This window comes from Euprymna scolopes, chromosome 13, assembly GCF_053919585.1.
Source record: "Euprymna scolopes isolate OS-2025 chromosome 13, ASM5391958v1, whole genome shotgun sequence".
In the NCBI taxonomy this organism is placed as follows: domain Eukaryota; kingdom Metazoa; phylum Mollusca; class Cephalopoda; order Sepiida; family Sepiolidae; genus Euprymna; species Euprymna scolopes.
This window is the reverse complement of record NC_136494.1, coordinates 117,630,711-117,642,672: the sequence shown is the minus strand read 5'-3', so window position 1 is coordinate 117,642,672 and position 11,962 is coordinate 117,630,711. Positions and strand designations below refer to the sequence as shown.

At 38.0% G+C, this 11,962-nt stretch overlaps 1 pseudogene; it reads left to right on the top strand.

The window, feature by feature from the left end:
- The first annotated feature begins 5,978 nt into the window (after positions 1-5,978).
- Positions 5,979-6,097, top strand: LOC145292424 (5S ribosomal RNA; annotated as a pseudogene).
- Positions 6,098-11,962: the final 5,865 nt, after the last annotated feature.

Genomic DNA, 11,962 nt, shown 5'->3' with positions numbered 1-11,962 from the left:
TGCCTTCCCACTAACGAAACAGTTGCAATGGAAAAAAATCCAGGAAATAAAAAAACGGAGGTTAAAAAAAAAACGAAAACGTGAGTCTTTGAATTTTCAACAAAATTTGTCACTATATATATATATATATATATATATATATATATATATATATGAATAAAAAGGAAAAACCTAAAAGAGTAAAAACAAAAATAAAATCAACGTTTCGTCCCCATTTCAGGGGACATTATCAGGATTTCTAGGCGAGAATGGGGACAAAACGTTGATTTTATTTTTGTTTTTACTCTTTTAGGTTTTTCCTTTTTATTCACATAACGTCTAAAGCATCGTTTATATCTTGCTTTATTTTATTCATATATATATATATATATATATATATATATATAACTACTTCATTTACTCACATGAATTTAATATACGAAAGTATAGATTTATGCGTAAAAAGTGCTCAATACGTAGGTAGAGCTAGTTAGTAATTTATAAAATAAAATATATATATTAGGGGGGGGTCCACTTAACAGTAGCCGAGATATTGTAGTAGAAAGAAAAGAAATTCTTTTATTGTTTAAATTACTTGTAGTGTCATAAACATGCTGGAAGTACTCCCCGGTGACATCTATGCATTTCTTGGCACGTTTAACAACATTTGTAGATACTGCCTGTGGTTCTTCTCTTGTGATTCTCCTGATAGCGTTGGTAATGTTTTCCTTTAGTTGGTCTAGATTGTGAGGATTATTTGCATAAACTTTTTGTTTTGACCTCCGCCAAAGATAAAAATCACATGATGACAAGTCAGGGGAACGTGACGGCCATAACCCGTAGCTTATTGTTCTCTCTTCTATAAACATGTCATGAACTCGTGTCAGTGATCTGTGAAACCTTGGCATGTAGAAGCATCTTGTTAGAAAAAAAATTGCATTTTGTCTTGTGGTGTTCAATGGTCGTTAAGAAAACAATTAGAGAGGTCGGGCTACTTTTAAGGGGCCGCTTAATCGGAAAAAAAAGATTGTGTTTTATAATATAAGAGATATAATAAATATAATATAATTTGGCTTACCGAGATCCGTGGCGGAGTAGTAAAAGTACTTGAAATGGAAAACTAAATAAAGACAAGAAAGAGGGGATGGAGAAAAGTGTGGGAAAAAGCGAGAGAGGGACTACCTTTCAGTAAACATGAAAGGTCTCTCAGTGACGCTTGATTTCTAAAAAAGAATTGCAACTGAACTGTGTATGCACATATGTAGCCAATAATGTTTGTATATATAAATAAAAATATATATACTATAATAACGGTCTGTATGCAGGGGTTTCAGTGGATTTACAATTTACATCTAGGAAAATATAGCAATACAATCATTATACATGCATGTATGAGGTCATCGCATAAGTTCCCGCCGTTTCATAAAAATGTTTTGTTCTAAAGCATGTTTTGATATTTGGCAAAGTGTTATATATCATTGGAAAGCACTATTCTGTTCTATGAGATAATGGTCATCGTTTTTTGCTCGTATAATTTTTCTCGTTTTTTTTTAAACCGTCAAATTGATTGTCAGGTAAGTAAAAAAAAAATCATATTTTTGACCCCTCCTATTTAATCGAGGTCAAAAAGCTAGTGAAGCGACCAAGCATATTTGTGCCGTATATGGGGAAAACACTATAGCTGAGAGAACTTTTCACGATTGGTTTACCAGATTCAAACACGGTAATTTTGACCTCAATGATACTCCTCGTTCCGAAAGACTAATCAAAATAGACGAAGACAAACTCAGGGTTCTCTTGAAAGAAGATGGCCATCAGACATGTAGAGAATTGGGTGAAAAGAGGAAGTGTGATTTTGCGACAATTTCACGCCATCTTCAGTCGATGGGATTTATACAAAAACTTGGGCTTGGGTCTCACACGAACTTGCTTTTGCTTTTAAAGTTCTTTGATTTCATTAAAAAATAACGTCGGGAACTAATGCAACAACTTATTATACATCTATATTTATCTATTTAGTTATCGCGCTCTCTCCCAATATATATATATATATATATATATATATATATATATATATATATATATATATATAGGCGTTACTCTAAAATTAACAGATTTTATACCACCAGTTTCTAGCTTAGTAATAAGGATGATAAAACAAGGTGGGGATAAAAATAAAATATTTAAACAGTTAAATAAAGCATTTGTTCGTTATCCTGATGCTTTTGAATCGTTTAAGATAAACCAGACTATATTAATAAAGGAAATCCAAAACTATATTAGCAATGTATAAAATGTATTTATAATTACATATAATAAATTTATTAAAAAAAAAAAATGTATATATGTAAAAATAAAATATTTTTAACCTTTATATATCTAATTTTAAATAAATAAGAATGTAAATATAAAAACTACTAATTATAGTGGGGGTGATAAGTAGTTAAATGGATTAATCCAAAGCTTATAAATACAAGACTGAAAAATTAAATGTATCCATTTTAAATGGATAGTACCAGTCAAGGATCCGTCACTTGACACTCAGCTCAACAGGTGAGGGGCCGGAGACCGGCCCAGCACCTGTTGGACTGAGGTACACCGCCTGGGTAATACCTAGGAGGTCCACCCTCCCAGGCCTTGCCACCGGGCTTTCCGGTGGGGCAAGTTTATTGCTTGTTGCCTGAGGCGCCCCTACCGGGGAATGCCGACGGGGTTACTCAGGCAATTTTTAAAATTGCAGGAGTGCCCCTCCTTTAGGGGAGCCTGCTGGGTTACCACTTTCCGGCCTTGTGCCACATTTTGCTGAGTGGACAGCAAATAAATATAATCCATTTTAAATGGATAGTACCAGTCAAGGATCCGTCACTTGACACTCAGACCAACAGGTGAGGGGCCGGGAACCGGCCCAGCACCTGTTGGACTGAGGTACACCGCTTGGGTAATACCTAGGAGGTCCACCCTCCCAGGCCTTGCCACCGGGCTTTCCGGTGGGGCAAGTTTATTGCTTGTTGCCTGAGGCGCCCCGACCGGGGAATGCCGACGGGGTTACTCAGGCAATTTTTAAAATTGCAGGAGTGCCCCTCCTTTAGGGGAGCCTGCTAGGTTACCACTTTCCGGCCTTGTGCCACATTTTGCTGAGTGGACAGCAAATAAATATAATCCATTTTAAATGGATAGTACCAGTCAAGGATCCGTCACTTGACACTCAGCTCAACAGGTGAGGGGCCGGAGACCGGCCCAGCACCTGTTGGACTGAGGTACACCGCCTGGGTAATACCTAGGAGGTCCACCCTCCCAGGCCTTGCCACCGGGCTTTCCGGTGGGGCAAGTTTATTGCTTGTTGCCTGAGGCGCCCCTACCGGGGAATGCCGACGGGGTTACTCAGGCAATTTTTAAAATTGCAGGAGTGCCCCTCCTTTAGGGGAGCCTGCTGGGTTACCACTTTCCGGCCTTGTGCCACATTTTGCTGAGTGGACAGCAAATAAATATAATCCATTTTAAATGGATAGTACCAGTCAAGGATCCGTCACTTGACACTCAGCTCAACAGGTGAGGGGCCGGAGACCGGCCCAGCACCTGTTGGACTGAGGTACACCGCCTGGGTAATACCTAGGAGGTCCACCCTCCCAGGCCTTGCCACCGGGCTTTCCGGTGGGGCAAGTTTATTGCTTGTTGCCTGAGGCGCCCCTACCGGGGAATGCCGACGGGGTTACTCAGGCAATTTTTAAAATTGCAGGAGTGCCCCTCCTTTAGGGGAGCCTGCTGGGTTACCACTTTCCGGCCTTGTGCCACATTTTGCTGAGTGGACAGCAAATAAATATAATCCATTTTAAATGGATAGTACCAGTCAAGGATCCGTCACTTGACACTCAGACCAACAGGTGAGGGGCCGGGAACCGGCCCAGCACCTGTTGGACTGAGGTACACCGCCTGGGTAATACCTAGGAGGTCCACCCTCCCAGGCTTTGCCACCGGGCTTTCCGGTGGGGCAAGTTTATTGCTTGTTGCCTGAGGCGCCCCGACCGGGGAATGCCGACGGGGTTACTCAGGCAATTTTTAAAATTGCAGGAGTGCCCCTCCTTTAGGGGAGCCTGCTAGGTTACCACTTTCCGGCCTTGTGCCACATTTTGCTGAGTGGACAGCAAATAAATATAATCCATTTTAAATGTGGAAATTGATGAATCGCACAGGTAAGAAATTCATTTTTATACTATGAAAAGGTTAGTAATTGCAATTAAGAATAGGAAATTGGATAAAAAAAATTTTTGTAACATGTCTTCTTCCTAAGATTAAGGGTGATGGTGTTTGATCAACACTGCTGGGGAGCCATGAAGTAAAATATTGTTTTTAAATCCCCGAAACAGTGTTTCATGGTAAACAACTGATGATCCCTTGAAAAATTTAAAAAAATTGGTATTATAGTAAATTCGAGAGAGTTGATGCAGTGATTGCAGGTGATTAAATGACTTACTGACTAAGTGTTTTTTTTGTTTTTTTTAACGAATGATAAAAAGTAATTTTTTGTGTAGTTTCAAATGTTAAAAAAACTTCAAAGACTATATATATATATATAGAGAGAGAGAGAGAGAAGGGGCGAATGAACCCTTTTTCGGGGTCAACGACCAACTAGCACCGTGCGTGTTTGTGTGTATGTATGTGTGTGTTGGGGTGGAGAGGGCTCTCGTAAGCTATGGTAAAGGCAACCTTTCTAGGAGAATAAAAATCTTTGATTTAAAAACCATAAAGTGGGAGACCGGTACCCGCATTAAGCTGGTCTGCTGGCTATCTTGCTTGTTGCTGGATCTCAACATTTTCAACCGAGAGAGCGACTTAGCTGTCGTAAAAAGCTAAGCCTCTGTAACATCATCTGTGTATAAATACTCCTTCAGGCATTTGTCTAAAAAATGATCTTATGTCGATGGAAGTCATTTTGTGGCTTTGCCTGAGGGAGTGGCACTCGTCTGACAAGATGTTTCAATAATCATCTATATATATATGTGTGTGTGTGTGTGTGTGTGTGTGTGTGTGTGTGTGTGTGTGTGTGTGTGTGTATTTCAGAATTTAAATTTTTAAATTAAAAAATAGGAAGTATAAATACTAATAGCAATATTTATAGTTTGGACAGAAGTAAAAAATCATCAAACATTTAATCTTTGAAGATTTTAATTTTTGTGCTAACCAGCAAAATTATAGGAAGTCTAGAAAACATTTCTTCGCTAAATGTTTTTCTAAGTTGAAAAGGCCGATTTTTGAAACTCCATGGAATAAGAAAATCATTACATTTATCTTGATTTTTTTCTGTACGAACAATAAATTTTTAAAGTCATAATATAGGAAAGCTTAACTCTTTGCATACATATACACGTGTGTGTATAATTTCATATTAATTTAAATCTGTTTAAATCTACCTACTTATTTTCATTTATTTACATCTATCTATTTAACCATCATACCACATGCGTAGCTTTCTAAAATGTTTATTATCTCCTAGCAGTTTGGTCGGCTTTATGTACTGTTCATAACTTGCCCTATGTGTAAAGTTTCATGTAAAGTTTTAAATGTTTAGACCAGAAATTGTCTGAGTAATTTGATTTTTTTTTCTAATTTCTACGGCTAAGTGATTGGCTTACAAGTATCACGTGATGATGCCATTAATTAAATGATCTGCTCTCTTTGCTTTTCTTTTTATCCATTTCTCTCTAAGAAAAAAGAAAGTAATCGGAAACAACATCAAGACTTTCCTTTTTTTTTCAGTTATGAATTTATTCTTTTGCCCATTTTCTTTTAGTTTTCTTTTTAATCACGTTCGCACAAATTAAAGCATATCGCCACTTAGACACAAGAAACTACTATTTGGAACCATGCTTAGGGAAGATTAACAAGATGTTCGTTTATGTTACATATAAACTTCTGCATATCAGTACAGTCAGAGAAGCAGGTAGCAGGAAGGGAATTCCAAACTATATACTTAGCCAGAAATTGTCTGAGTAATTTGATAGAGATACGACATAATTACGTTGACACACCGGTTCCCGTCAGATCACCGAAGTTAAGCAACGTTGAGCCTGGTCATTACTAAAATGGGTGACCAATTTGGGAAGTCCAGGTTCTGTATGTAGGAGGACGTCGACAGCTCCCTGCAAAAAGTTGCAAAAACCTAACGTTGTCATCTCCCCTAACGGGGATATACATGCGACTGGGGACCGCTTGTGAATTTCATACTGAATAGGGTCGGTGCTGACTGCACACACACAATTTGATAGAGACTGCAGACGTAATTTTTTTTTTTTAACTTTGACCCGAATTTTGACCCCTTAACATTTACCGTTTTGGTATAAAATCAAAAAGTTTTACCCATGTCCAAGTTACCTCCATTTAAAATTTCAAGTGTTTAAACCCAAAATTGGCGGAGAAGTTTAGTAGAATCTGCAAAAGTCAACTCTTTCAACATTAACCTATTGGCAGCGAAAATTTCGCCTCAAAACTGATTAATATGCTTGCTGCATGTCTGAATATCTGTTATGTAAAATTTCAAATGTTTAGGCCAAAAATTGGCTAAGTAGTTTACTAGAGACCGCAAAGGTAAAATCTTTTGCACTTTGTCCCATTGACAGCTCAATTTTTTTACCCAAACCGATTAAAAAGCTTGCTCTATTTCTGAATATCATTTATGTAAAATTTCAAACGTTTAGACCAGTAATTGGTTGAGTAATTTGGTAGAGGTCAAATTATTTTTAGAAATTTGCCTCCAATTTTGACCCCTTATCATTTATTGTTTTTATTTCAAATCAAATTAAAAAGTTTGATCCATGTCACAGTAACCTATATTTAAATTTCAAGTGTTCAAACCTAAAATTACTGGAGGAGTTTGGTAGAGATTTCAAAGGTCAAAACGTTAAATTTTGACCCTTTGAGAGCCAAATTTCTGGCTGAAAACAAATTCCAAAATCTCATTGCCGCTTATGTCAAATCTCGAGTCCGAAGAGTTAAAATTGACAGAGTAATTTGGTAAAGAAATGTACACACACATACAGACAATTTCACCTTTATAGATACATAGATTCATATATAAATTAGTATTCCTGTCTGTCTGTTTGTTTGTTTGTTCACAATTTGATTAATATATAAAAAAGGTCCATTACTTTATTATTTCATTCATTTCTATATATAGTATGATTTTTGCATAATATACGATTAAGAGGTGACCTTATTTGCATATTACATTAAAGAAAATCCATTTTATTAAATACCGGTGTGTTAGTTATTGTTTATAATGAGAGAATTGCTTTAAGTGTTCTATTTAAGTTTATTATTTAAATTTGATTTACATTGATAGCATATTTAATTTCATTTATTTCTAAACTGATTTATTTGCAGTTTGTTTTCGTCGCAACAGACCGTTTCAAATCCTTTTAGACTGGGGCAGCATTAAACAAATTCGCTCAAACTGGTATATAGTCATAAAAAGGTGATCAATATCCGGAGAATAGCTTCTCTTTGTATGCTTTCTGCCGAAATATCTGGTGGAGAGTTTGTCACGTACTTATGCTTTTTTCGGGGGGGGGGGTAAATTTTCGTGTTTTCATTCGTTCTTTTATTTTTGAAAGTTTTGTTAGGGTAACGATGGCGTTGACATATAATAATGAAAATCTGCTCAATACTTATAGTATAGTAAGTGCGTCCAAACCGAACTTCATGTCGACCTTGGCAACGCTAGGTATCCATGCTAGTATATATATATATATATAAGTGAACGTGTGTGTGTGTGTGTGTGTGTGTGTGTGTGTGTGTGTGTGTGTGTGTGTGTGTGTGTGTGTGCAGTTCCCTGCGCAATAACTCTGTCAATTTGAAGCCTACAGAAAGCTGTTTAATCGGTTTGGGTCGAAAATTTGAGCTACCAATATATAAATGTATGTTTGCATGTCTGCCTAAAACTTTCGACAGAGGCGACGGATTTTCGCAAGATCAGTATCGTTTTGAAGCTCGATTCTATAGGCGACAATAACGAAAAATTGGCTAAAAACATTAATTTCTTCACCCGTAACTAGGCACTTTTCTACAGGGAGGGGGGTCGCTTTTTTCACCAGTATTTCCGAAAGTCATCCCCTCTTTTCGATTGTCTAGCCTTAATTTAAAACTACGTCGCTTTGGGTTTAGCGGTGGTCGTAACAGCAAAGACGTCACGTTTCCCCCCGTTCTTTTCCTCCTTCGCAGTACGGGTTCGAGCCTGCCTTCCTACTACCACTTTTTTTATTTTTTGCTCAACATACCTCCAAACACCCGGGCTATGCCGGGCTGAAATGCTAGTATATCTATAAAAGTGAACGTGTCTGTGTGTGTGTGTGTCTGTGTGTCCGTGTACATTTCCCTACGCAATAACTTTGTCAATTTTTAGTCTACAGACTCAAAATTTGATATACAAGGTACTGAGATTTGGGAAAATCTATATGATCGGTTTTCGGCCAAAAATCTGGCCGTTAAGGGGGTCAAAGTTCAGCGATTTGACCTTTGAGAACTCTACCAAACTCCTGCGCTAATTTTGGGTCTAAACACTTGAAATTTCAGATATAGGAACCTTGTACATGGATCTAACTTAATAGTATGATTTGCGCCCAAAACAATAAATGTTAAGGGATCATAATAGTGGTCAAAGTTTTTAAAAAATTGATCTCTGCTGTCTCTTCCAAATTACTCAAACAATTTCTGGTCTAAACATTTGAAATTTGACATAAACGGTATTCAGAGATAGGGCAAGCTTTTTAATCGGTTTGGGTCGAAAAGTTTTAGTTACCAATATATAAATGTTTGTATGTATGTATGTTTGCATTTCTGCCTAAAACTTTCGACAGAGGCGACGGATTTTACCAAGCTCAGTATCGTTTTGAAGTTCAAACTTTCAGACGATAAATATCGAAAAATCGGCTAAAAGCATTAATATCTTCACCTTCACTTCGGCACTTTTCTACAGGGGGGGGGTCGCTTTTTTCGCCAATATTTTTGCAAGTCCTCTCCTTTCGATTATCTAGCCTTAATTTAAACCTACGTCACTTCGGGTATGGCGGTAGTCGTAACAGGAAAGGTGTTACAATTTCCCCCCGTTCTTTTCTTCTTTTGCGGTACGGGTTCGAGCCTACCTTCCTACTACCACTTTTTTTTTTTTGTTCAACATACACATCCAAACACCCGGGTAACGCTTGGCTAAAATGCTAGTATATATATATATATATATATATATATATATATATATATATATATATATATATATATATATATATATATAGCTCTCTTCAGCCAATATTCGTCTCTGAAGAGAGCTTGATAAGGATACCTTAAACGGGCCTTATTATCGGGCTTGAAACCGACGGTACCAATGATCTGTATATAGTAAGTGCCTATATATCTGTCTAGCTAATTCTGTCGAGTTGGGGTATTTCATCAATCTCTCTTCTTTTTTTTCTTTTTTTTCGTCTTTCTATTATCACGCGTACTCAAATCCAATCAAGAAGATTTGTGTCTCTGATGATATCCGCTGCCTATAATGATAAAATGATTTTTTTTTCAATTTCCTTTTAAAAGTTTTCTACATTCTCCTCTTCCTTCGCCTACGCACTCTCTTCTGTTTTTTTTTTATGTCGTCTACTCTTAATTATAGAACTGAAATAAATCCGTGCTTTTTTGCACGATGTCGACGAAAATGTCGACGACATAAAAATTTGACGTAGTAAATGTCAGCGTTTGATGGATCACCCAACACTAGTTAAAACTCAACAAAGCGTATTTGATGCAGGGTAGAAACCGGTGCATTCCAGGTTTCTATCGACGCCACCGGCGGAACATGCTTATATTCTCTGGCTTAGATAATTGTTAGACGCGTATTACCATTGCTGGCAAAAATCGACATTTTTCGCATGATGAGAACAGCAGATGCTTCACGATGGATGGTGGATACTAGTAAAGCCTATAAACGCAGTTTTTTCTTATGAATTAGCAAGTGATGTTTTGTTTTGTTTTTTTGTTTTTTTTAGGGGTATCTGCTTTCTCCTTTTTGTCTCTTATTTACCTCAAACAAGACATACTGCCACTTGGAAGTAGGAGGCAACTATTTGGAGTTATTCCTACCGGAGCACTCTGCAGTGAGTTCATCAGCAAGATATCTGTTCGTACTACATTTAAATTTCTGCATGTTAGTACAGTCAGGAAACTAGGAAACAGGTAGGGAATTCAAAAGTCTAGCAGTTTTTTTTACATGAAGGTCACCACTGATCAAGACCCAGAAGCCACTCGGGGATAAGGATTATTTTGTGTACAGTAATCAATGGGATAGTGTTGCAGTAATCATTAGTATTGGAGATTTGATAAGGTGTCATTACTTAGGGGGGCGGTTCATCAGGAATTTGTTTCTGTTGGACTTGAAGACATCCATGTTGAAGTCAGGAGGGAAACAGGCAAGCGGTTCGAGGAAACAAACTGTTATATTAAAAAGTTTCTGGTATCTAGGGACCTCTACATCGAAAGGGTGTGATTTTATTGCTTGTCGAATTATTTGGGGGTATTTACGTTTTTTTTTCACCCCAAACAAGGCACATTGCCACTTTGGTGTAGGGGGCTACTATCAGGGGCAGCAACTACTGGGGCACTATGTTGGGATTTGGGCAGCAAGATGTCGATTCACGTTGCACTTGAATTTCTGCATGTCAGTACAGTTAGGGAAGCAGGAACCTGGAATGGAATTCCAGAGTCTAGCGGTTCTGGGGAAGAAACTACTGGAGTAGAAAGATATTTTACATCTAGGGATCTCTACTGTGTGGAGGTGGGATTTAGCTGCCTGCCGGGTTTGTCTAGGGTGTCTACGTCATAGGGGCACAAGTGCTTGCAGTTCATCAGAGCATTCACCATTAAAATACTTGTAGAACATGCAGAGGGATGCAACATTTCGTCGATGGCACAGAGGCTGAAGCTTAGATGCCAGTTCAGGGCCTATTAGATTGGCGACTCTTTTTTTAACCTTGTCTAGGAGCGAGAGACTAGTAGCAGATGCACCAGCCCAAATGTGACAACAATACTCCATACATGGGCGAATGGTGGCCTTATAGAGGTACAGGATACTTTCAGGTGTCAGTAGTTTTCCAGCACGGTAGAGAGAGCCTACCTTTTTCGCAGCGACCCTGGCAATGTTTTCAATACAATTGTTCCAAGTCATGTTTCCTGTGAACGTTAGGCCAAGCAGTTTGAAATATGTACTCTCAGACAGGGATTCACTGGCCATTGCTATTGGTGGCAGAGAAGGTTTCTTGTAATTATTGAAGGAAACCAATTTAGTCTTGGCAGCATTGAATGAAGCATTTATGTCCCCATTCCACTACAGATTGGAGGTCATTCTCTAGTGTTTTTGCTATTTCTTTAGATATGTGTTCATTTGTTTTCCTGTCATATCTGTTATAGAGTGTAGTGTCATCAGCATATATACCCATCTCAGAGGCAGTTTTGTCGGGGAGGTCATTAATAAATATTAGGAACAATAGAGGTCCAAGGATAGACCCCTGAGGCACTCCCGCATTTATATCACACTGTTTAGATGTACGACCGTCGAGGACAACCTGGATTTTTTCTCTTATCTAAGAAGGATTTAATTATGTTAAGTATTCTACTAGTGATACCGTATGATTTAATTTTCCTGAGGAGACCCTCGTGTCATACCCTGTCAAAAGCCTTAGATATATCAAGAGCTACCGCTCTGCCCTCCCCCGCTTTGTCCAGTGAATGGTATATACGTTCAGAGATTACAGTAAGGATGTCAGCTGTGGAACGGGTTTGTCTAAATCCATATTGTTGGTCAGTCAGAAGTTTAGCATCTGTACGGTGCCGGACTAGAGCATGGTTTATTATGGTCTCAAATATTTTGGCGAAAAGTGGCTAATGGGGCGATAATTTGATGGGTCAGTTCTTTCGCCAGTATTCTTGAATATTGGTACCATAGAAACAG